This window comes from Dromiciops gliroides, chromosome 1, assembly GCF_019393635.1.
Source record: "Dromiciops gliroides isolate mDroGli1 chromosome 1, mDroGli1.pri, whole genome shotgun sequence".
Lineage (NCBI taxonomy): Eukaryota > Metazoa > Chordata > Mammalia > Microbiotheria > Microbiotheriidae > Dromiciops > Dromiciops gliroides.
Window position 1 is genome coordinate 752457923 of NC_057861.1, and position 22511 is coordinate 752480433.

Here is a 22511-nt window from a genome sequence, read left to right on the forward strand (position 1 = left end):
TACCTGCCCCTAGAAAGAAGAAAGTAGCAAGGAGAAAAGGGTTATCAACAATGTCAAAGGCTACAGAGACACCAAGAAGGATGAGGATTGGGAAGAGTCCATTAGCTTTGACAATTATGAGAGAGTTAGTAACTTTGGAGAGTGCTTTTGGTGGAATGTAGAGGTCAAAAGCAAAACCACGGAAAGTTAAGAGGTGAGTGAGAGGAAAGGAAATGTAAATATAAATTGTTGACTGTGCCTTCTCAAGGGATTTGGCCTCCCAAGGAAGAACAGTCTGGAGGAAGAAAGTTCATAGGGAAGGCTACAAAGAGAAAGGGCTTCTTGAGGGTGGGAGACTAGGGAGAGCAGTCAGGAGACAGGCTAAGAAATGAGGGAGTGGGAAGAGGAGAAGTGAGGGAATGAAATCACTTATGGATAGAGAACTATTTCTTTGCACTAGACAGGGATAGAGGAGAAGGTGGCAGATGACAGCTTAGGGATGTGAGACGAGGAAGAGGCAGGGACAGGGAGTTCTTGGCAAATGGTCTCATTTTTTTCAGTGACATACAGGGCAAGGTTCCCAGCTGAGAGGGTAGGGGCCAGGGGAGCCAGGGGAGGTTTGAGAAAGGTTGAAACGATTTGAAAGAGACTTCTACTGTGGTGACTGGGACATTAAGGGAGGTGTGAATAGACCGGCTTGTGGCACTGAGGGCCCAGTTGAGATTATGTGTCATAAACTTGTAATGGACCCAGTTGGCAGGGTGTGGTGATTAGGGAAGGGGGTTTTGGCGAGGCAGCCTAGGATAGGGATTATGAGTGGAACCAAAAGAAAGGGGATAATGATAGTAGCACAGTAGCACAGAGAAATTTTATTTGATTATTAATCCTTGAGAATGAGGTGGAAAGACTTCGGGTTGGGAAAGAGGGGAAGTAAGGAAAGGTAATAAGCACATTTGCAGCACCATAGCAGACATCTAAGCTCCCAGGGCTCCCTAACAACCAGGCCTGGGGTTGGTAGAGTCCTGGGGGCAGACTTGTTAGAGAAGGGTGAGGGCTGTTTGAGGAATATGCCCTAAGCTGGATCAGTCTTACATGGTGACATATTGTGATTTTAGCAAAGAAAAAAATGACAATATTTTTGTTTGTTTCTCTTATTGATAAGAAAGGGGCTGCTGGCCCCTTCAATCAAACAAAGCAGAGATATCAGGTATTACTTGATTTTGAGGCAGAGCTCCTGGTTAGCCCCGAGTCTCACAACAGGACTGAGAAGTGCTTGGGAAAGCTACTAAGAGGACTAATACATAGTAGAAATCTTTCTTGATTTCTTCCCAAACCTCACCCCCACCCCCCACATTCATTTCCTCCCCCACCGACCCAATTAACTCTGGATTGGGATTTATTAACTCACTTTGCCACAATAAAAGTTCCTTGAAGCTCTACCCCTGTCCTAGTACATAGTAAGCACTTAATAAATGTCTATCAGATAAAAAAAGGAAAGTATTGGAAGTAAATAAAAGGAGGGCAATGAGAAAAAAAGAAAGGAAAAATTAGAAGAAGAAAAGAAACTGGGTACCACCAATTCTGACTTACCCCCAGGGCTGTGAGCTGCCTGGCCCTATTTAAGACTGTTAAGGAGCTTGAGAAGGCTGTTTAAAGTGAATATAAATCAAATATGCTTAGCTTACCAAGGCCCTCTCCTCTGGATTGAAACCTAATAACATCTGTCTCTTTGACTGTCATTCTGTGACTTTAAGAAAGCTGAATGGATACATACCATGATAGGATTTAAATTACTGTTCTAGAATTCTCTGACATAAATTTGCAGGGTAACTGACTCTTGCAAGTTAAGCTTCTCTGCTTGCCAGAGAGATGACTAAAAACATCACCTGCTAGAACCTAGAGCTGTAATGCAGCCTGAGCTTGAGATTTTTTTTAAATTGTGGGTTTGTTGTTAGTCAATCAACATTTATTGAACACCTACTATGTAACAAACCCTGTGCTAAGTGCTTCTCTGAATTTTATTGACATATCCAATTTATTTTAAAGTCAGCACTGTTGTTGTGTAATATGTAAAAAAAAAAAACCCAAAAAAACAAAAAACAAAAACAAAACATATAGGTAGAGACCAGATCTGTGATTGGAAACTATTACCTGAGGAAACTCCCCATCCCAAGACAAGGTTAGTTCTTTGTAGGTGACTTAGGGAGCTGCGTTGAGAATCCATATGTGAGGAGACTTCCCCTCGGATGTGTCAGAGGTGCGACCTGAAGGTAATCAGTTTGCAGGGTAAACTATGGTCTGCATTTAATTTTAAATCACTCCAAATACAAGAAATAATGGTTGGATCCCTTATATGGAATTACATATCATCTGTCTGAAACTTATTCCAAATTCAGCCAGGAGATTAAATATTGTCTTTACCTTCAGAATCCCAGCTGACCAAATCTCTGACTGGTTCTCCAACTCAATACTGCTTCAGGTTTACTTATATGAGAGTCAGTGGGGTAAATGGTTGGACCTAGAGGCAGGAGGCATTTGACCCTCATTTGAGCCCCACCTCCATCATTTACCAGGTATATGAAAAAAGAACCTCAAAATCCTCGTCAATAAAATACCGATAGCCAGGATTTATGGCAAAGAGCTTTACATATGCTTTACCACTTTGGGAGGCAGATGCTTATCTAATCATTATTTTGCATATGAGGAAACTGAGGAAAAGAGAGATTAAGTGAATTGCTAGGGTAAGGTGGTATGTAGAATTTGAACTCAGGTCTTCCTGACTCCAAGACCACTGCCCTTACCCACTGAGCCACCTAGCTGGCTACTTCGCAGTGTCATCACGAGAATCCAGTGTAATAATAGGTGTAGAGGGATTTGCAAACCTTAGTGTACCATGCAAATGTCACCTAGTGCTACATGCAGTGCAAGCAGACAAGGAAATGGATCGTTTTCATCATTAGAAATGGATGAGGAGGGGCAGCTCGGTGGCATGTTGGATGAGGCACCAGACTTGGATTCAGGAGGACCTGAGTTCAAATCCAGCCTCAGACACTTGACACTAGCTGTGTGACCCTGGGCAAGTCACTTAACCCTCATTGCCCCACAAAACCCAAACAAACAAAAAACCAAAAAGAAATGAATGAGGAACCTCTTCCATTAACTTGCTTTGTCTGGTACCCTCCATAGCATCTTGGGAAAGTTGGCAAGGGATTCCATATTTCAGAGTGCTTGGTAGCATAAAGGCCTTGAGGCCAGGGCTCATGCCCTGGAGACATATGGAAGCCAGCTGCTCCCATGCTAAAGCAAGGTCTGACCCCGTAGGACCAGAGAGCTAGATCTCCAAGAGCTCTCAGAGGCTCCTTAATGCTTCCCCTGGGAGAGATGAGGAGATAGAGGCCCAGGGAGGTCCCATTTCTCGCCTCAGGCCACATGAGCAGTCAATGGCACAGGCAGGGTCCTGTGACTCTGCAGGAGTCATACTGACTTCTGTTTGGTCACCCTAAAGTCACTCTAGGTATGCCGTTTCCGCAGGGTGCTATGTTATGGCTAAATTCCACACACCCCACCTGCCTCTCTCTTGCCCTAGACCTTGCAAATCTGGATCTCTATGATCACCATTGAGAGTCAGAGAAGCCTGGTAGCTGGAGAGCTGGCCTCAGCACAGGAAGGCCTGGGCATTGCCTGTAAACTCCTCCAGGGCCGTCACTGGTTTTCCTTCTTATGCCTTTTGGGCCTTTCCCAGCTTAACCCAAGGTCAGACACAGAGAAGCTACTCCATAAATGCTAGTTAGCTGACTGACTCTGTGACCCACACTGGCTATTTCTCTGACCCCAGCAATGTCACCCATGCCTCAAGTAGCCCTCCATAGCTCTAAATTGCAGAGAAGGTAGCAATCTGCCTCAGGGGAGGGAGTTTCCTCAACCATGAGTTCCCTGTACTGAGAAAATCATGGCTGCAGGCCCTATTCCTTTGGATCCCATCTCCTGTATTTCACAGTTTACAGGATTTGTCCACATGATTTCATTATGTAAAGCATCTGGTATATGTATGATCATCCCCTGTGAGGCAGTTGCCACAAGGATTATTATCCCCATTGTGTGGATGAGAAAACTTAGGCTATGAAACCTGAATCGGTTTGCTCCCAGGGCCAGCAGAGCCGAATAATTCCCTTGCTCCTGGGCTCTATTGGCAGCATCTGACCATACCACCATCCTTATTACTTCAAGCATAAGCCACACATTCCTTTGGATGGTACAGAATGGTTTGGATTCACTGAGTTGGAAGGGTCCTCCAATGTCACCTGGTCCAGCTCATACATGAAGAAGAATTCTCTCTGTGCCTCATGGAGTCAGTGGTCATCCAGCTCTGGCTTGGAGATCTTTTGGGAGAGAGAGAGATCTACGTATTCTGGAAGAAACCATTACCCCATGATGAGGAGGCTTTTCCAGGCATCAGTGTGAGGAGCATCTCTTCTACCCACTGGGTCTCATTCTCTCCTCTGTGGGCAGAGAGAACAAGCTTCCATCTTCTTTCAATGGGCAGACCCACAAAGACTTTTTTAAAAAGGTCACTCAGCCACACCTGTAGATCTTCTCTTCTCCAAGCTAAATATCTCCAGCACTCATAATCATCCTCATGTGACTACATCTTAAAATCCCGTATAATCTTAGTCACCCCATCTGGATGCTATCCAGCTTTTCCATATCTTTCCTAAGCAGGGTCACCTAAATTGGAACAGACTTCGCCAGTGAGCATGTGCTCTGAGGAGGACATGGTCGTGTGGGCTTATCCACCCTCACTCTGGACATTATGAATATGTCATTATAGCCAAAGGTTTCATTAGTTCTCTTGGCCACCAGGGAAGACTTATAACTCATACTGAGCTTGCAATCCACTGAAATCCCCAGATTCCTCCCCTCCCCACCCCATATATGGCTGGATTTTACTTGTGAATCCCAATCTTTTTTTTTTTTTTTTTTGCGGGGCAATGGGGGTTAAGTGACTTGCCCAGGGTCACACAGCTAGTAAGTGTCAAGTGTCTGAGGCCAGATTTGAACTCAGGTACTCCTGAATCCAGGGCCAGTGCTTTATCCACTGCGCCACCTAGCCACCCCCCAATCTTTTTAAACAAAGTGTAAAGTTTTGTATGTATCATTATTCAGTTTTATCTCATGTTGACTTAACTTTCTGGCCTGTAAAAAATGGGAGGGGGAATTCTACCACAATTAATAATAATAATAATAATAATAATAATAACAACAACAACAACTAGTATTCCTATACCACTTTACATTCTGCAAAGCACTCACTTAATTCTCATAGCAAGCATTGAGCTAGTTGCTCCTATTAGCCTCATTTTACAGATGAGGAAACTGGAGCTAAGAAAAGTTCAGTGAGTTGTCCAGGGTCATACAGCTAAGAAATGTCTGAAGTGGGATTTGAACTGATGCCTTCCTGACTGCAGGCCCAAATCTCCATTGACTGCACCCCCCAAGCTGCCTCAGATGTGGTAGCTTTCCTCAGCTGTGTGTCCTCTAAAAATCTGATGATCTTTCCATCTCTATCTTTATCCAAATCTATTTTGTGAAGTCTCAAATGTTTACCTCTAAAACATGACTGAAAAAAAGGTTCAGGTTTTCTGACATCTGAATGCGAGGCAATAGAGTGTGCTCTTGTATGGCTGTTTTATTTTGGTTTCAAAAACAGAAAAGCAGGTTCTTTAATTTGATGATCTACCTCAGCACACATACATAAAAAAAGAACAATGTACCATCAGGAAAAAGGTTATTCATAACTCAGAAAATTCTCTGAGACACTTGCTCTGTAAGAGGAGTATTAGAGAAATTCATAGCACCGTAAATTGGCATAATTTTAAAATGAAAAGCCATGGTACATGAATCACCACTATGGATATTTTCTGTAAAGCCCACCATGAAAACCTAAGTGGAATTGAATATGCAATCTAGCCACATCATTGTATCACCATCACTGATCCCTTTCCAGGATAAAGAAGGAATCAGTAAATCTTTGAAAAATATTGCATCACTATCAAGCCCTAGGGCTGTCTGTAGCTACTGATCACTGCTCTTACTCCCTTCCTCCCCTCCTTTTCCCCTTCCTTTCTTCCCTCCCTCCCTCCCTCCCTCTTTTCCTACCTCCGTCCTTCCTTCATTCCACCTTTCCCTCTCTCCCTTCCTTTATTCCCTTCATCCTTCCTTCTTTTCTTGCCTCCCTGCTTTCATCTTTCCATCCTTCCTTCTTTCCTTTCCTCCTTGTTTTCCTCTATCCATCCTTCCTTCCTTTATTCTTTCTTTCCCTCTACACTTTCCTTCCTCCCTCCTTCCTTACTCCTAAACAAAACCTGTAAGATGGCAAACCCACTTTCCCATTTCTCCTTTGGCAAATAACAATCATAGAATTAGAGATCTAGAGCTTAAGGAGACCTTAGAAGACTTGTAGTCAAATGTCTTTCTCCTCATTTTACAAATGAGGAAATGAAGGCACAGAGAGGTTCATGACTTGCCCAGAGGGTTTGAGTACAACTCCCTCATTAACAGATAATGACATGGAACCATCGAGAGATTAAGTTAAATACATAAAACACATAGGATCACACACACAGGCAAATAAAAACAACCCACTACATTTGCTGAGAGGCAGTTATCATTCTATTAAAAACAACAGCAACAGCAACTTCATAGACCCCAGATCTTAAAGTGCTAGTCTAGAGATATGCTGAGGACCAACATGGAGACATGGTCAAGGTATTTGTGACTTTAGCCATGTGAGTGCTCCCTACAGTGGGGGGATTCTCAGCAATCCATACCTCAGCTTAGATGACTCTGGTCTGAGACTTGCTGGGGAACCTTCTCCATGGGTCAGGGGTTCTTAGTCATTTGGGTGTCATGGAGCACTTTGGCAGTGGTCTTATGAAATGTATGGACCACTTTTCAGAATCAGAGTTGTTGCCTAGAGGCAATATCATTGAAGAAAATATTAAACTTCAGTTAGCTGTTAGTGATCATAAGTATATACCTATATATATATATATATATATATATATATATATATATATATATATATATATATATATATATATATATATATATATATAACATTTTCCTATCCAAGTTCTCAGACACCCTGAAATCTGTCCGCAGGCTTCATGTAGTCTTTGCACCCCATATTAAGAACTTCTGTTCCCAATCCCTTGACGTTTGGGGAGTCCCACAGAAGATGGGTGTCACCCACTGGTTTTCCTGACATGATGGGACTACATCCTTTTCCTCTAATGAGATCTTTTATTCCACTTTCCCTACATGCTTTTGCACATATAATATTTTGTGGCCAAATTATGCCTGCCATGCCATTTCATTACCTTCATAGTAGTAAAAGTCACTCCTACACATATTTTCTTCAAAGTTACCCATGGATTAAAAGTAAAATAGAATGGGCCATATGGGAGCAAATGTACTTTCTGGGTCCCTTCTAGGTTAACAAAGTGTTCTCCATTTTAAATTTTTCATGGTGCTCCATGAGTCACAGACATGTTAGGTAGCATCACAATGAATGAGGCTCTGGAGTAGGATTTTGTAGCTATAGAGACTGAGATAGACAGACAGACATGCTAGAGCTCTCTTGCATAATCAGTGGTTTTAACTCTTGTCTCCTCCTCATTGTCAGAATGGAGAGGAATCAGAGGGGCTGACCAAGAAGCACATGACTTGTTGTCTGAAGACTCAATTCCCATTCATCAGCTCATAAACTGAGAGCTCCTCAGTCCATTAAAAGATACTCCATTCCTATCACTCATGGCCAGAAGTAGGCTGATCATAACTTCACACATGGTTGGATTGGAAGCAAAAACATATATAAATAGCTGCACGTGCTCTAAGCACCAGGGAAGGAATGTATGTGTATATTCCTATTTTAAGATCTGATTCTCCCCCATTGACTGATACTACCTCACATGTTAAAGAGAAGAAAGATGGATTCAAGATCAGTTTTTTATGATCCCAGACCAATAGGCCTTTCATCTAGCCACATGCTAATTTCATAGGGTTTCCTAAGGATCAAATATCTTCTTGAGGAAAGTAGACAGATAACTGGGATCATTTCCTACAGAGACAAAAGACTGGATCTATCAGGTCTTAAGCTGAGTAAAAAGGAACATGGTAAGAGAATACTGCCTTTTGATGTTTGTCTTTTTGACAGATACAAGAGGAGCCTCAAAACCACATGGGTGGTCAAGCACCCACTGAGCCTACTCTGAATCAGTTTCAACCATTTCCTGGATTTGAATAAACCAACTAAGATATACCAGACCCCAATCCAAATGGATACCTAAACAATCCCATGAGTCCTCATTTTCCTGGGAACACAAGAACATAAAACATCTACTTTGTGCAAATGATTGAGGCTCTGTTACTGCTGAGACATGCAAAACTCATGCAAGGTCAAGTATAGAAGGGAGACCATGCACTATAGAGGGAGGGAACAATCATAAAGTCCAAATTACTTCATGTATTACCTCTGTGCAGAATCACTGAGTTCCTATTGTACAAGAATCTTTTCCAGCAATCTGGAAACTCTAGGGATGCTTCAGGTTAAAAAGGGATCAGATCATGACTCCCACAGAAGTCCATGACAGTGGTTAGCTCCAGGCAAATAGCTTCCAGCAACAGCAGCAGCTGGAGAAAATATGCTCACAGCTGCAAGGCACGCATGACTGTTCTCAACCTGTCATACACCTGCACCTTTGATCCCTCTTGACCTCACAATTGTGATGGCCAGGTTTTCTTAACAATTGATGATCTGTGTGGTGGGATCCTGAGCACATGCGTGTTTATTTATATCCATTTTGCTGCCAAGAAGATACTTCTGTTGGAAGATACACAAAACTTGGACTACAGATACGTAGATTATCATCACAGTATAAGATTAGGGGTGGAGTAGTAGTATGTCAGGGGTGGTAGAGTGCTGGTTGATTAACAGTCATGAATCCCCTGGATCCAGATTGTTTGTTGGACTGACAGATTGTTAAACTCCATTGCTCTTTTTCCTACAAGGTCTCACACTGGCTTGTACCCCTCCTGAAATAGCACTTCCCTTCCTCTCCAGACCCTATTCTTACTTAAGTTTCTTACAATCAAATCCATATGAATATTGAAATAGAATTTTAATCCAATCTGATAAAACTACAATAAAACAAATCAAAAGACATTTTCTTATAGAAAGCAGTATTCTGTTTACTTTATATATCTTTGTAGTCCCTCTTCCCCCCCCAATATAATATAAGCTCCCTTTTTTTCAGAGCAATGAGGGTTAAGTGACTTGCTCAGGGTCACACAACTAGTAAATGTCAAATGTCTGAGGCTGGATTTGAACTCAGGTTCTCCTGAATCTGGGGCAGGTGCTTTCTCCACTGTACCACCTAGCTGCCCCAGATTATAAACTCCTTAAGGGCAGAGACTTCTCATTTTACATCTTTCTGTCCACAGGACCTTGGACAGTGCCTCATATACTAGTAATCCCTTAATAAACAATGGATTACTTGAACAGCCAATATAGTTATTGTTTGACCTTTGACCCTAGAAAATAATTTTTAATTTCTATATATCACTAAATCCTTTGAAGGAAAACCCAAGACTCATCTTAATGATTTAATTTTTTGTTAAAGGCATGACCATCCCAGGTTGAAAACTCAGTCATCCTCAAAACTTCATTCTCTCCCAACTCTTTCAGCCCACATCTAATCAGCTGTAGCTTGTTCCTTCATAGTATCTTTAATTCTTCCCCTCTCCTGTACTCATGAAGACATTTACTCTATTTCAGGCCCTCATTACCTCTGTCCTAGACCACAATAGTGTCTTCATCCAACTCCCTGAATCCAGCCACCTTCACAAAGCCACCACATTTACCTCCTTAAAGTAACAGTCTACCTATGCTCCAGAAATTTCAGTAGCTCCCTATTACTTCTAGAATAGTTCTTTTTTCCTATAGTTTGAAAACCTTTGAAGCCCATGAACCCCTTTTCAGGATAATATTTGTAATACTCAACATAAAATAGATCAGATTAGAAAGAAAAATAATTTTATTTAAACCTTGTTAACTATTGAAATAAAATAGTTATTTATTGAAATCTAGTGATTTTTTAAAAAGTTGATGTGTCTAAGGTTAAGAACCCCTAATCCAAGATAACACACAATGTATCTATTTGGCATTTGAAGATTTTCACAACTGGGTTTCAACATAACTTTCTAATATGTTGCCTTATTCTCCTTCATCAAGTCTACATTCCAAACATCTGATTGATGTGTTGTTTTCCAAACACAGTACTCCATCTCCCAATTACATGTCTTTGCAGAGGCAGTCCTCCAAGCCTTCAGTATTTGACTTTTCTAGTTACACTTTTTGGAATCCTTACCTTCCATAGAGTCTCAATTCAAGCGGTACCTCCTACTGTTACCTCAGCCTCTTTTCCCATTCCCCCGCATAGATAAGTGTTAATGGTTCTATAATAGGGTGGGTTTTTGGGGGTTTTTTGTTTTAGTTCTTACTCATGACATTTATTATTGTTATTAATATTATCATTTTCTCTTTTTGTAGTTTTCTAAAAGTCATAGATTTATGTAAAGCTTTGGAGAATTTAAAAGAAAATGCCTTTGTTTACATGTGTTACCATTTAAAAAAATTTTTTGATGAAGTTATTTTCCTGAAAATTTGTTGTTGTTATTTTTATTTCATTTTTTTAATCATTCTAGATATCTACACTCTCTTGTGGCCCCTATTTCTAATGCCTTTCTGGAAATCTATTATATTGGGGTTTTTAAGCTCAAGGATTACTATTTCTGGAAAATAATCCTATGACTGATCATTTCCTGATTTTGAGTATCGCATTGCTGAAGATTGGGACTTAGCTTAACAAATGATCAGCTTTCATAATTGAAATGAAAACAAATGTAATTAAATCATTTCAAACAGAATTAGCACTTAGAGGAAATAATAACAATAACAACAAAATAATTAATAATAATAAAAAGTATTATATAAAATCAAATATCACTATTTTTAATTTAAAGAGGAAGCAGGCTCAGTCAGCTTAAATGATTTGCCCAGAGTCACAAACCTCGTCAGTAGGCTGCATTAGACCTCTTGCTTGCTAGCACAGTTTCTGACCCAGAGCACTCATGTAAAAAGTACTTATTCATTGATTAACTTCCAGACTACTAGCCTTCATGTTACCATTTATTAAGCATTTTTCCCATCTCTAAATATTAGCTGTCTATATTTTACATAGGATATATAAAATTATTGCTGATATCATCAACATCATCATAAATGTTATTATTGGATTAACATTGACATTTCTAAGAATATTTATTTCAAATTATCTCAGCAAGGAAAACACTTCCAATTACTGCCCAATCATTCCTGCTAATTAAAATTGTACTATAAAAATATTATAACTGTTAAGGGCTAAAATTCTAGCTAAACTGTCTAAAATATCCAATGAGTGGTCGCCAATAAATTATAAGCTTTAGCAAGAGTTAGACTTTTAAGCATTTATTAAGGAGAATAAGAATTTGGTAAAGAGAGAGAGAAAGGCCTAGATTCCTCTATCTATTAAAGGGAGAGCACATTTCTAGCTCCACTCTCCACCAGAGTCCAAAGGAAAGAGCGTGAGACCGAGCGCCAGTCTCTCCCTTCCTCCTCCCACTAGCCCTTGTCACTTCCTGACGCCAAAGAAAAGACTCTTGGTCTTGCCCTCAAAGACCTTTGCTTCATGGGCGGAACTCTTCTACAGTAAGTCTCCAGCAGGTGGTGTCATTCCAATCGTTACATAACAAAATATCAAAATTATTCAGTGTTAGAAACATTTTAAAAGAATGCTAAAGATAAAAAACACTTTTAAAAAAGATCAAGGTGGGTTAATAGCAAGAATGCAAGGATGGTAGAATTTTAGTGAAACAAAAAGCTAAAGAATTCTTATTAAAAATCAAAATATTATATTAGTTGAGGAAAAGGGTTTTATAAAGTACAATATTCATTTGTTATTCTAAAAAATACTAGAAAGCATGGGTTGAAACGATTTTTCCTCAACATGATATAAAAATATACTAATAAAAAACACAAAAGCTGGTTACTGATAATAAGGAAAACCAAGAAGCTTTCGTTCTGTGATCAGGTGTTATGCAAGGATCTCTACTGTCATTATAACTATTTACCATGATTTTGGAATGTTTCATAGACTAATAAGTCAAGGAAAAGAAATCAAAGGCATATACCTTGCCAAAGAGGAGGTAATATCTCCACATAGGGACAATATAATGTTCTACTTAGTTTAACTAAGAAAATAAGGAGAAACAGAGATGACTAACAAGTTAAGTAACTACAAATTAAATCCATAGGTCATCAGAATTTCTATGGAAACAGAAAATAAGAAAATTAAATCAAAAGAAAAATATATTTTAAGATTATAACAAAACACATTTGATATCTATAGTATAATAAGATAGATGACCTACATAGATATAATTATAAGGTATTATTTAAGCAAATAAATCCATATTTTAATAATTAAATAGGTATTTGTATGTTCATGAGTAATATAGAGCAATGATTTACATGTGATATATATGATGAAAACATTATGCAAATTAATCTGCAGCTTTAATTTTTACCAAAGTGTCAATGGAATAATTTATAGACAAAATAAAAACAAAATTCATATAGTACATTTCCTCTCATAACAGATATTGCTACCTAGGTTTTCTGCAAAAATGAGCATTAATTTTTCTGTATTAGCTAAGTCCATATTGCTGTAAATAATCTCTATTGCTTCTGTGCATAACTGCATGTGGCAAATAATACATTAAATACTGTGTGAATTACTTGGGACAAAAATATTGTGACATCCTTTCATTTTGTGACAACAACAGCTATTAACATATGCTTCTGTGAACACTAAAATGAGCCAACTCATTTGACCTTTATCATGTAAAACCAGAGTGAGTTGGTTTCTTTACATATAGTTAATTTTCAATCACTTGAAAAAATTATAACTGTTAAAGAGTGCACTTCAATGACTATTAGAGATAGCAGTTGTTGTCATATGAAAGTCAAGCATTTCAAAGATCAAATCCATCATGCAAAAAGAATCAGTCATACTAAAACACAATCAAGTGTGGTTTAAAAAAAAAAGTAAAACAGTACCAAGAACTAATTATTTATACAAAATAATCTAGCTGATTTTCAGAAAGGAAGCAAAGACTTTTGGAAGAATCTGGAAGCCTGAGATGTTATTGGTTCCTCTGTGGCACAACACAGATGTCTCAAAATGGTAATTACATTGAGATAATCTGGGATAGGGGAAAAGCTAACCATTTCCATAAAGAAAAAAAAAAGAAACTTGTCAGGGGCAAGACAATAAAAAGACTGGAATAGGAAGATTTGGGAAGAGGCCATTTTGACTAATCAAAATTTTTCCAGTCTGAATTATACCAAAACCATTGTCAAAAATAGTCTAGATAAGAAAGGAACATCTTCATTAGAATGTAAAATATTTATACAAATATGTTTTGTGTACTTTGAATTTCTAATGGGCCTGGAAGCTTTCTTTTCAATAAGGAAATTATTAAGTCTGTGAAATATATTGCTATGCTGAGAAATAGAATTGTTGCAGAATTACAAAAGTTCCCAAACAGAGATGGAATTGTTCAACATGACCTTGCACCATGCCACATGTCACAAAAAAAGAGTTATCCAAGAGATCGGGATAAACATGCTTTGACGGTTTGGAAACTCACCTAATTTAAATATCATTGAAAACTTTTGGGCCATAATCAAGGGTAGTTTTGGAAAAATGGACTTTTCATCAATGGGACATTTAATACCCCAACATGATAAAAATGTGCATCCATCATGAAAAGTTAATGTATCGGGGCAGCTAGGTGGCACAGGGGATAGAGCACCGGCCCTGCATTCAGGAGGACCTAAGTTCAAATCCAGCCTCAGTCACTTAACACTTACTAGCTGTGTGACTCTGGGCAAGTCACTTAACCCCAACTGCCTCACCAAAAAAAAAAAAAAAAGTTAATGTCTGTATCAAAATGTGACAAGATCAATGCTAAAGCACATAAAAACAAGTTATTGCCATAAAAGGAGGACATAAACAGGGGTGTGCTAGAGCCAGCTCATACTGGCTAATGACAGCCAGTATTTCAGCATTTAAACTTCAGGAATCAGCAAATGCTACAAAAGAGTGGTTAATTTATTGCTTTGTTGATTTCTAGACATATAAAGAGATGGAGAAATGGAATAGTGCAGATTAAAGGGAAGTGTCTTGTGCATTCTTTTTTTTTCCTTAAAAGAAAGACAATTGTTGAATATATAGTAGCATGCCCCTGCGTGTTATGAATATTAAAAGTTTTTAAAACTGTAAAAAAGCTCTAAGCTTTATTGTATGTCAATAAATTTAATTACTTTCACTTTGTCCTCAGAAATTTTCACACCACAATAATATTTGTGTTTACCTGTGCATATGCAAGTTTATCCATTAAAGACAGCACATATATGCATTTATGGATAAATAAGGAAATTGGAATTTGAAATGCATTGTACTTTGAATATGAAAATGAAGTGAATGACACATTTCATATAAGCCTTCTTTTTTTCTAGTTGTGGAGATCTGTATGCCTCTCTCTTTGTTCTGTATAGCTACTCCTGGGCAGGGGTGACCCAAGATAACTGTCATAAGCAGAACACACCAGAATGTGCACAACACAAAGAACAACACAAGGAGAAATGACTTAAGGATTTAACCTACAATAGTGGCCTTCAAGTGGCAGTGAAATGAGTCTACAGAAGAAACCACTCTATGTATACAGACACGGCATGAGAAAGCCCTAGTTCTGCAAAAGATCTGAGGAGTTTAATAAACTGCAAGTACATCAAGATTGAGATTCAACTCTGTGAAATTGAAGACGAAAAAAAAATTCAGAGATTTTAAGTTACATAAAGAGGGACAGAATGGAACCCAGGACTTGGGAAGTGACAGCATCATTCTTCTTTGACATGGCCAGATCATATCTGGAGGATCTTGTTCATATTGGGGGATCACATTATAGGAGAAATCAGTGAAGCAGGGGTCATAATGGTGAAGACCCTCAAGACCAGATTACATGAAGATTTTTTAAAGAACTGGAGATATTTAGACTACAGAGGATTTAGGAAAGTACTGAGAGTTATCTTTGAGTATTTCTTGGTTGTCCCATAGAAGATTTCTATGTCTTCTGTGTAACAGTAAGGGGCTAAAATCACATAAGAGGAACATGGGAGCATTTTAGAATGTAAGTGCTTGAAAAGAACAATGGGCTGGCTTAGAGCTGGTTGTGTTTTCTCAGTGGTCTACAAGTTAATGGGGGGAGGGAAGGATTAAGAATTTAACCACCTCTTATGTTCCAGGCACTGTGCTAAACATTTTCCAAATATTTCATTTGATCCTTCACTCTGTGAAGTAGGAGCGTTGTACAATTAAGGAAACTGGGATAAACAGAGACTAAGTGAATTACCCAGGGTCACACAGCTAGTATATGTCTTGGGTAGGATTTGAACTCAAGTCTTCCTGACTCTAAGGCTATCACTCTATGTACTGTGGCACCACCAATGGCCTCTGAATGATAAATGAACTCCTATTAAGTATGTGGGAAAATAGATTCCTGTTTCAGTATGAGTATGGGTCAGACTAGATGACCTCGTACAAGAAAGAGACAGACAGTGAGGGACAGTTGGATCTGTTATCTCAGCAATGAAGGAGACACCACAGATTACAGACCCTGTCCTGCCACCACTACACAGAGAAACCTTCCCATCTTGTATGACTCATGCCCACATTATCCCATAAAACCTCCTTAGAGGATCCACCCAACATGCTGAGGGCTATAGCTGAGATCTCCTTTGATATACACCAATGGATGACATGGATTCTCTATCACTTTTTTCTCTTTCAAGTAATGACTCATCCACACCTCTTCCCAGACCTGTGACCTTCTAGGGTTTTTCATGTTCCATTCTTGGGTGGCAATAATCACCTCCATATTAATGAATGTGTGTGCAGACACAGTCACACTCACATACTCAATAGACAGTGGCCACCATTTCTGTGTGCTGAGAGGTTGGAAAGCTGTGCTTCTTGTGTGGTAACTGTTTCCCAGAAACTCTCAGACCTCAGCATTAACACATGCCACATGGTACCATTCACCCCCATGGAAAATGTCATTATCTGCCATGAAAAATTACATGTATGATAATGGTGACGGTGGTAGTGATAGGCACATGGGTTGGTGGATAGAGTCAGGGACTCAAGAAGTTTTGAATGCAAGTGCCACCTCTAACTCAAAATAACTATGTGACACTGAACAAGTGACTTAACCTTTCAGTGTTCAAGGCAATTCTTTGTGACTATAAGTTATGGAACTAAAGGAGTAGGAAGTTCCTTCACCTGAATTATTAATGAAATCACAGGCCAAGTCCCTAGTCTTATTATTTTTTAAAAAGCAATATTAAAAATGACCCCACTGATTTCAGAAAAACATAGAAAGACTTGCATGAGCTAATGAAGAGTAAAATTATCAGAATGAAGACAACATTGTATACAATAACATCAATATTATTTTAAGAACTTTGAATTAATGTTATTTTGACTATTATAAATACCCAAATTAACTATAAAGGACATATAAAGGAAGCCACTATCTACATCCAGAGAAAGAATTGATAAACAAAAGTATGTATAGAATTATTTTACATCCATATGCCTTTTTGTGTCTAAAGGTGGCCTTCTATAGGGTGGGGGTGGAGAAAAAATAAATTTACATGATAATTTTGTTGTATATTTGAAAGGAATGGCAAATTACACATAGTAGATTTGCAGTTTCATGTGCAATCATCTTTTTATTGTACTATGTTATGGAAATGTTTGTTTCATTCCATAAATTAAAAATAAAATTTAATAATAAAATCTTTAAAAGACCTCTTCCATGCCCCTGCTATCTGTAGTCCCCCATGCCGCTATTACCCTTGCCTACCCTTAATTATGGGTTTTTCAGACTTCTTAGAGTGAGTCCAAGATGTGTTTAAGTGATTTTTTTTTTTTGCAGGGCAATGAGTAAGTGACTTTCCCAGGTCACACAGCCAGTAAGTGTAAAGTGTCTGAAGCAGGATTTGAACTCAGGTCCTCCTGAAAACAGGGCCGGTGATTTATCCACTGTGCCATCTAGCTGCCCCCTAGGTGATCATTTTTAAACCAAGATCCTACCAAGACTATAAACTTTAAGTCTTTTTCAAATAAATAATTTAGATACCTGGAAAGTAATCACTCAATGGTTGTAAATAAGGAGGGGAAAAAATCTCCACAAACTATAAATCATGTCATTGTTTTGACCAAGAAGCTTGGGCCCCTTCCTGCTGCAGGGGCTTCTGGGGAGTTTTCAGAGAGACCTCTCTAAGATAAGCTCAATATAATGACCTGTTTCTCTTTAGGGTTCTTCTGTTCTAGACTACCACCACAACTACTACTGCAGTTTTCTATATATTATCTCCTTTGAGCCTCCTACTGACCCAAAGGGACTTAAAAGGGTTAAGGGATTTCCTTATGTTCACACCTAGTGAGTGGCAGAGAAAATATTTGAATTCAGGTCTGTCTCCAAATTCAGTGCTGTACCCACTAGACCACATTACTTACCCAACAGTCTCAGGGTCACACAGCTAGTAGATGATACAGACAGGATTACTGACTACATCTAAAGCTCTAGAAAATATATTCTACCACCTCTCAAAACTGCCCTTTTAAAACTGCACAGTGGTACAAAGCTAGTAGGTGTTAGAATCAGGATTTGAATCCGGGTCTTTCAGAGATGATTGCTCTATGCCCCCTATCACATCACCTCCCAGCTAAGGCAGGACACAATGAAACCTCAAGCAAGTGTCATCTCCCTTTCCATTGCACTAGGGAAAAAATGTTGATTGCTTCCTTGTCCATTTCCCTGAAATTACTTCAGGAAGAAACCTATTTGCGAAAACATTATTCAGCATGTAACACAGTCAGGGATAACTTAGTAGGACCTTTCTTCCTATTTCTGGCACCTACCTGACTTTATTTTGCTTTATTTTCTCATTTTATCAGGACAGCGTCTATTTCTGACAGATGGCTTTGGAATCAGAAAGCAAGAACATCCCCAATTCACTTGGCATTGGCTCCTGAGGCTTAATTCTCACCCCCTCAGTCTCCCTAGTACATCTCATGTCACAAAGATGTTAGCAAATGGAAACTTTGCAGTACTAAGGAGATATCAGTGAGCAGAGCAGAGTTCTTGGCCAGGAGGGCCGAGAACTAATCAGAAGCCTCTCATCTCAGTTCACTGGAAGCCCCACGGCCTTCTCTCTATCTCTTCCAGCCCTGAAGCTCTTGGGGGGATTTCAAAACCCTGATGGCTGCTTTTCTAAGACAAGCATTTGCAGTTTGGTGATAACAAGGGCAGTGTCTTCTGGGTATGAACACTTGCCCTTCCTGCCCTCTACTAAGTATGCTATCTGTCAGTGTGTAGGGCAAGAAGTGAAATGCTTCAGTATGGAGAATCCTCCTCCCTGTCCACAACAGTAAATGCTGCCACTTGTTTCCTTTAGGCAATTGTTTCTTATTGTTTTGGGGTGTGTGTATGTGAGTATGTATGAGTGTGTGTTTATAGACAGAATACTGAACTTAGAGCCAGCAAGCCCTGGCTGAATTCAAGTCCCTCTTTTACCACTTAATGGTTTTGTGACTCTGGTCAAGTCACTTAGAATCCCAATGCCTCAGTTATTGCATCTGGACAAAGAAAGGCAGACTACATGGCATCTATGGTACCTTTCAACTAGATATTGATGCTCCAAATTCTAGAGCATTTAAAAGGTTTTTACCTCCACTATAACCAAAAGTGGGGGGAAAGCAATGAGAAGTTTAACAAATGGGTTACCTACCTTTTTGGAAGAAAAATGGAGACAAGGTTTGAAACTGTTTAGTTCCCTTCGTAGTCTGGGAACACTCCAACCCTGTTCATCTCAGGCTGAATGTGGTTTCTGTGTCAGGATAAGGAAGAGGAGGAGGAGTATTCTGGATATGTGGGAGGGGAGGAATCTAAGGCGACTGCCCAGGGTCACCAGCCAGAATATTCCTGAGGCAGTACTTGCATCCGGGTATCCCCAGTCCTGGCTCTCTATGCTACAGGCCACAGCTGCCTTTGAGTAGAAAGTTTATTAAATGCAAAAGAAATTCACTTGATAAGGCATTTTCCAAGACAGTGAGTTGCATATAAGGCTCCAACCCGCCTCAGTAGATGGAATGCCTTCATCTATGAATTCCCTGTCGCAATGAGATCACCGATGCAATCCCCATTCTTATAAAGCACCCTGCAATCAGGGAAGGCCAACCAGGACTTTCTATAAAAGCTCCGATGCCAGAGGCTGCTAAAAGAACTAGTACTTCAATAGCTACAGGGAAAATGGAATCTAGCACCTCCTTAGAAACATCAATTAAAGAAAAGAAATCTATGAGACGCCCCCTACTGCACACCATGGTGGCATCACCAGGGAACACTTCTCTGGTCCAGAACTGCCCTGAAAATGTCTCCTTCTCCATCAGCTTTTCTAAGAGTAGCCTTGAGGGCGGATGTTATATAGGGTTTCTAGGGCCCACAGGGGTCCCATTCTCCCAGTTTTAAAAGCTGATTTAAAGATGCATTGTGTAAACCACCTCAATTTCAGTGTGTGTTGCCTCAGCAACAAAAATCAATCATTGGTAGCCACAACTCTGATTTTTCTGACTTTTTTTTAGCAGAAGAGGCCATCTAGTACTGAAAAGGCACTTACAGCTTTAGAGAAATCAAGATCTCAACAATGTATGTGTGTGTGTGTTTGTGTATGTGTATGTATGTGTGTGTATGTGTGTGTGTTTGTGTGTGTATGTGTGTGTGTTTGTGTGTGTGTTTGTGTGTGTATGTGTATGAATGTGTGTGAATGTGTGTGTATGTGTGTGTATGTGTGTGTATGTGTGTATGTGTGTGTATGTGTGTATGTGTGTGTCTGTGTGTGTCTGTGTGTGTGTCTGTGTGTTTCGCTTTAGCAAACCTGCTCTCAGTTTCATTCCCTCTCCCTTTCCCCCTGCCTTCCACTTGAACATTGCTACCAAATCATCCTGGTCATTATTTCATATTGAACAGATAAGATGATGAGATTTTTGATAAAGAACAATGATCAGCCAGCAAAGGCTGCCAAGGGGTCACTGGAACCAAGATGAACAATTGATTAGCTCTAATGGACCATGGCAGTAATAAACAACCAAGCCTGGCTGAGCCCAAGATCTCACTGTCCCGATAATGCTGCCCACACCCTATGGCTTTGAATTGACTACTCAATGCATCCATCCATTGCATCAAAGCTCCAGTGGCTCAGAATTTACTTCCAAAACAGTAGAACTGACACTCACATTGACTCCAACATTTCAGTGAATCTGGATGAAAACTACTCCTCACCAAAGCAGTCTCTGCTTTTCTTTGAGGTCTAGATAATGAACTTTCTACATCCATGATGTTCTTGGAAAAAGATTTGTCTTCTCTCCTTTTTTAAGCCACATCTGGACTCAGTGCTCCCCTCCCCTCTTCTTTTTCTCAATACAAGTTTTAACTGAACACAGCTAGAAACAGGAAGGAAGAAGAGGTAAGAAAGCAAAGAGCTTTATTCCACAGAAATGGAAATCGTCCCTAAACACAAAGATCCCATTTCAAGAAGATTTTTAAGGTAAAAGATTCACTGGGGAGGATGGGGTTATATTGCAAATCCAGTTAAAACCTTCCCCTAAAATGCCACCTTATAAGTATTCTCTACATACCTGCAAATGTTATCCAAGTTGTTTCTGCCAATAGAAGGTAAGCACCTTGAAAGCAGGGACTGTTTTCTTTTTTCTTTTTTCTGCACCTAGTGACTGACACACTGTAGTCCCTTAATGAATGTTTGTTGATTGAGTGATGGGATCCTACTTGTGCTACAGTGAAGAGGTTGAAAGAACAGCACGTGAACATGAGTAGTTTAATGGAGAGAGTGTTAGGGCAGGAGATTAGGAAAATCTGAGTTCTAATTCTGCTTCTGATGTTTATCAGCTGTGTGACTTTGAACAAGTAATTCATCTATGTTAAGTTGCAAACTTAACATAGGAGCCATTGTTGGAATTCTCATTGGTGTTTTGGGCCAAGGGCTACTTGCTGTGGCAGTGCTGTGGCTTTCAACCTTCCCAGGAGCCCTCTCAGAGGCTGGCAGCATTGTCTAACTACAAAGGACTGTTCACTCAGACCCAGAAGACAATTGTGACAGGGACGTCTGAATTAGATATTTCAAGGGGTTGTGGTGATGTGGGTTCCTCCAGCTTCCTGACTCAATTCCAAAATCTCTTTCACGTCTTAGTGTAAGCAGCAATAACCCATGTTCAGTGCCTCTAGAGGCTACATTAATGTCTAGTATGTGAAGCAAGCCATTGACCAGGTGGTAACTGATGAAGAGGTGCTGGGAGTTAGGTTCAACTACAGGCCCAAAGCACTTATTCTGGGTTGACCCAAGCCATGTATATTGATCACTGCAAGATAACCTCATGGTTATTCAGATCTTGATGAAGACACAGACTTCCTTGGTTATGTGCACTAGCTTGGTGTAGCCTACGAGACTTTATTCTGGCCATTATGTAGGGGATCTTAGCCCAGCCCTTGATGTGAGAAACTCTAGAGAAGAAGCTGATTCTATAGGCCCTTGATTTATTGCAATATGAGTGAGGGTAGAATGTTTACAAATTTCTATGAAGCTCTAATTCTAACTCCAGAATCTAGTAGGATGCTTCAGGGAAGCCAGCGCAACATACTTGAAAGAACACTAGCTCTAAATTCATCATTGTGTTCAAACCCCAGCTCTGCCACTCAGTACCTGCACTCAGTACCTAGGATGACCATGAAAAAGTCACTTCAACACCTAAACTTAAAAATGAGGGCATTTGACTTAATGGGCCTCTGGGCTCTTTTACAGCACTAGACTTATGACCCCAAGATTATGACCATGAAAATGTGAAAATGTCCAGGGTCCCTTTAAGAGAAAAAAAGGACAACTTTGAGTCTTCACCTAAATTGGGAAACTATAGAGGTGGGGCTGGGGAGAAGGGTCTGAAGAGGGACTTCAGGTAGCCCAGCAGGCCGGGAAGGCCACAGACAATAAGTGATCTCTGGTCCTGTAATCTAAATTAAGCCTCCAGGAACCAACCTAATGGGCTTATTGGAGAACAGGGGAGTAGCCTAGGGTTCAACTGGGTGAGTGCTCCCCACCCCCAAGGTTGTTTATAGTCACACCCACGTCTTATTTTAAAGCTTCAATAATGAGAGGCAGAAACCAAGCAAATTCTCAAAGAGACTAAAATTGCTTTCCAAGAAACAATGGCTGCATCATCTCTCATTTTATGCAC

General features: G+C 39.7%; 1 protein-coding gene across 2 annotated transcripts in view; it reads right to left on the minus strand.

Moving 5' to 3' along the window:
* CACNA2D3 (calcium voltage-gated channel auxiliary subunit alpha2delta 3) overlaps positions 1-22511 on the minus strand; it is a 1069564-nt gene that overhangs the window by 748725 nt on the left and 298328 nt on the right. The window lies entirely within an intron of this gene.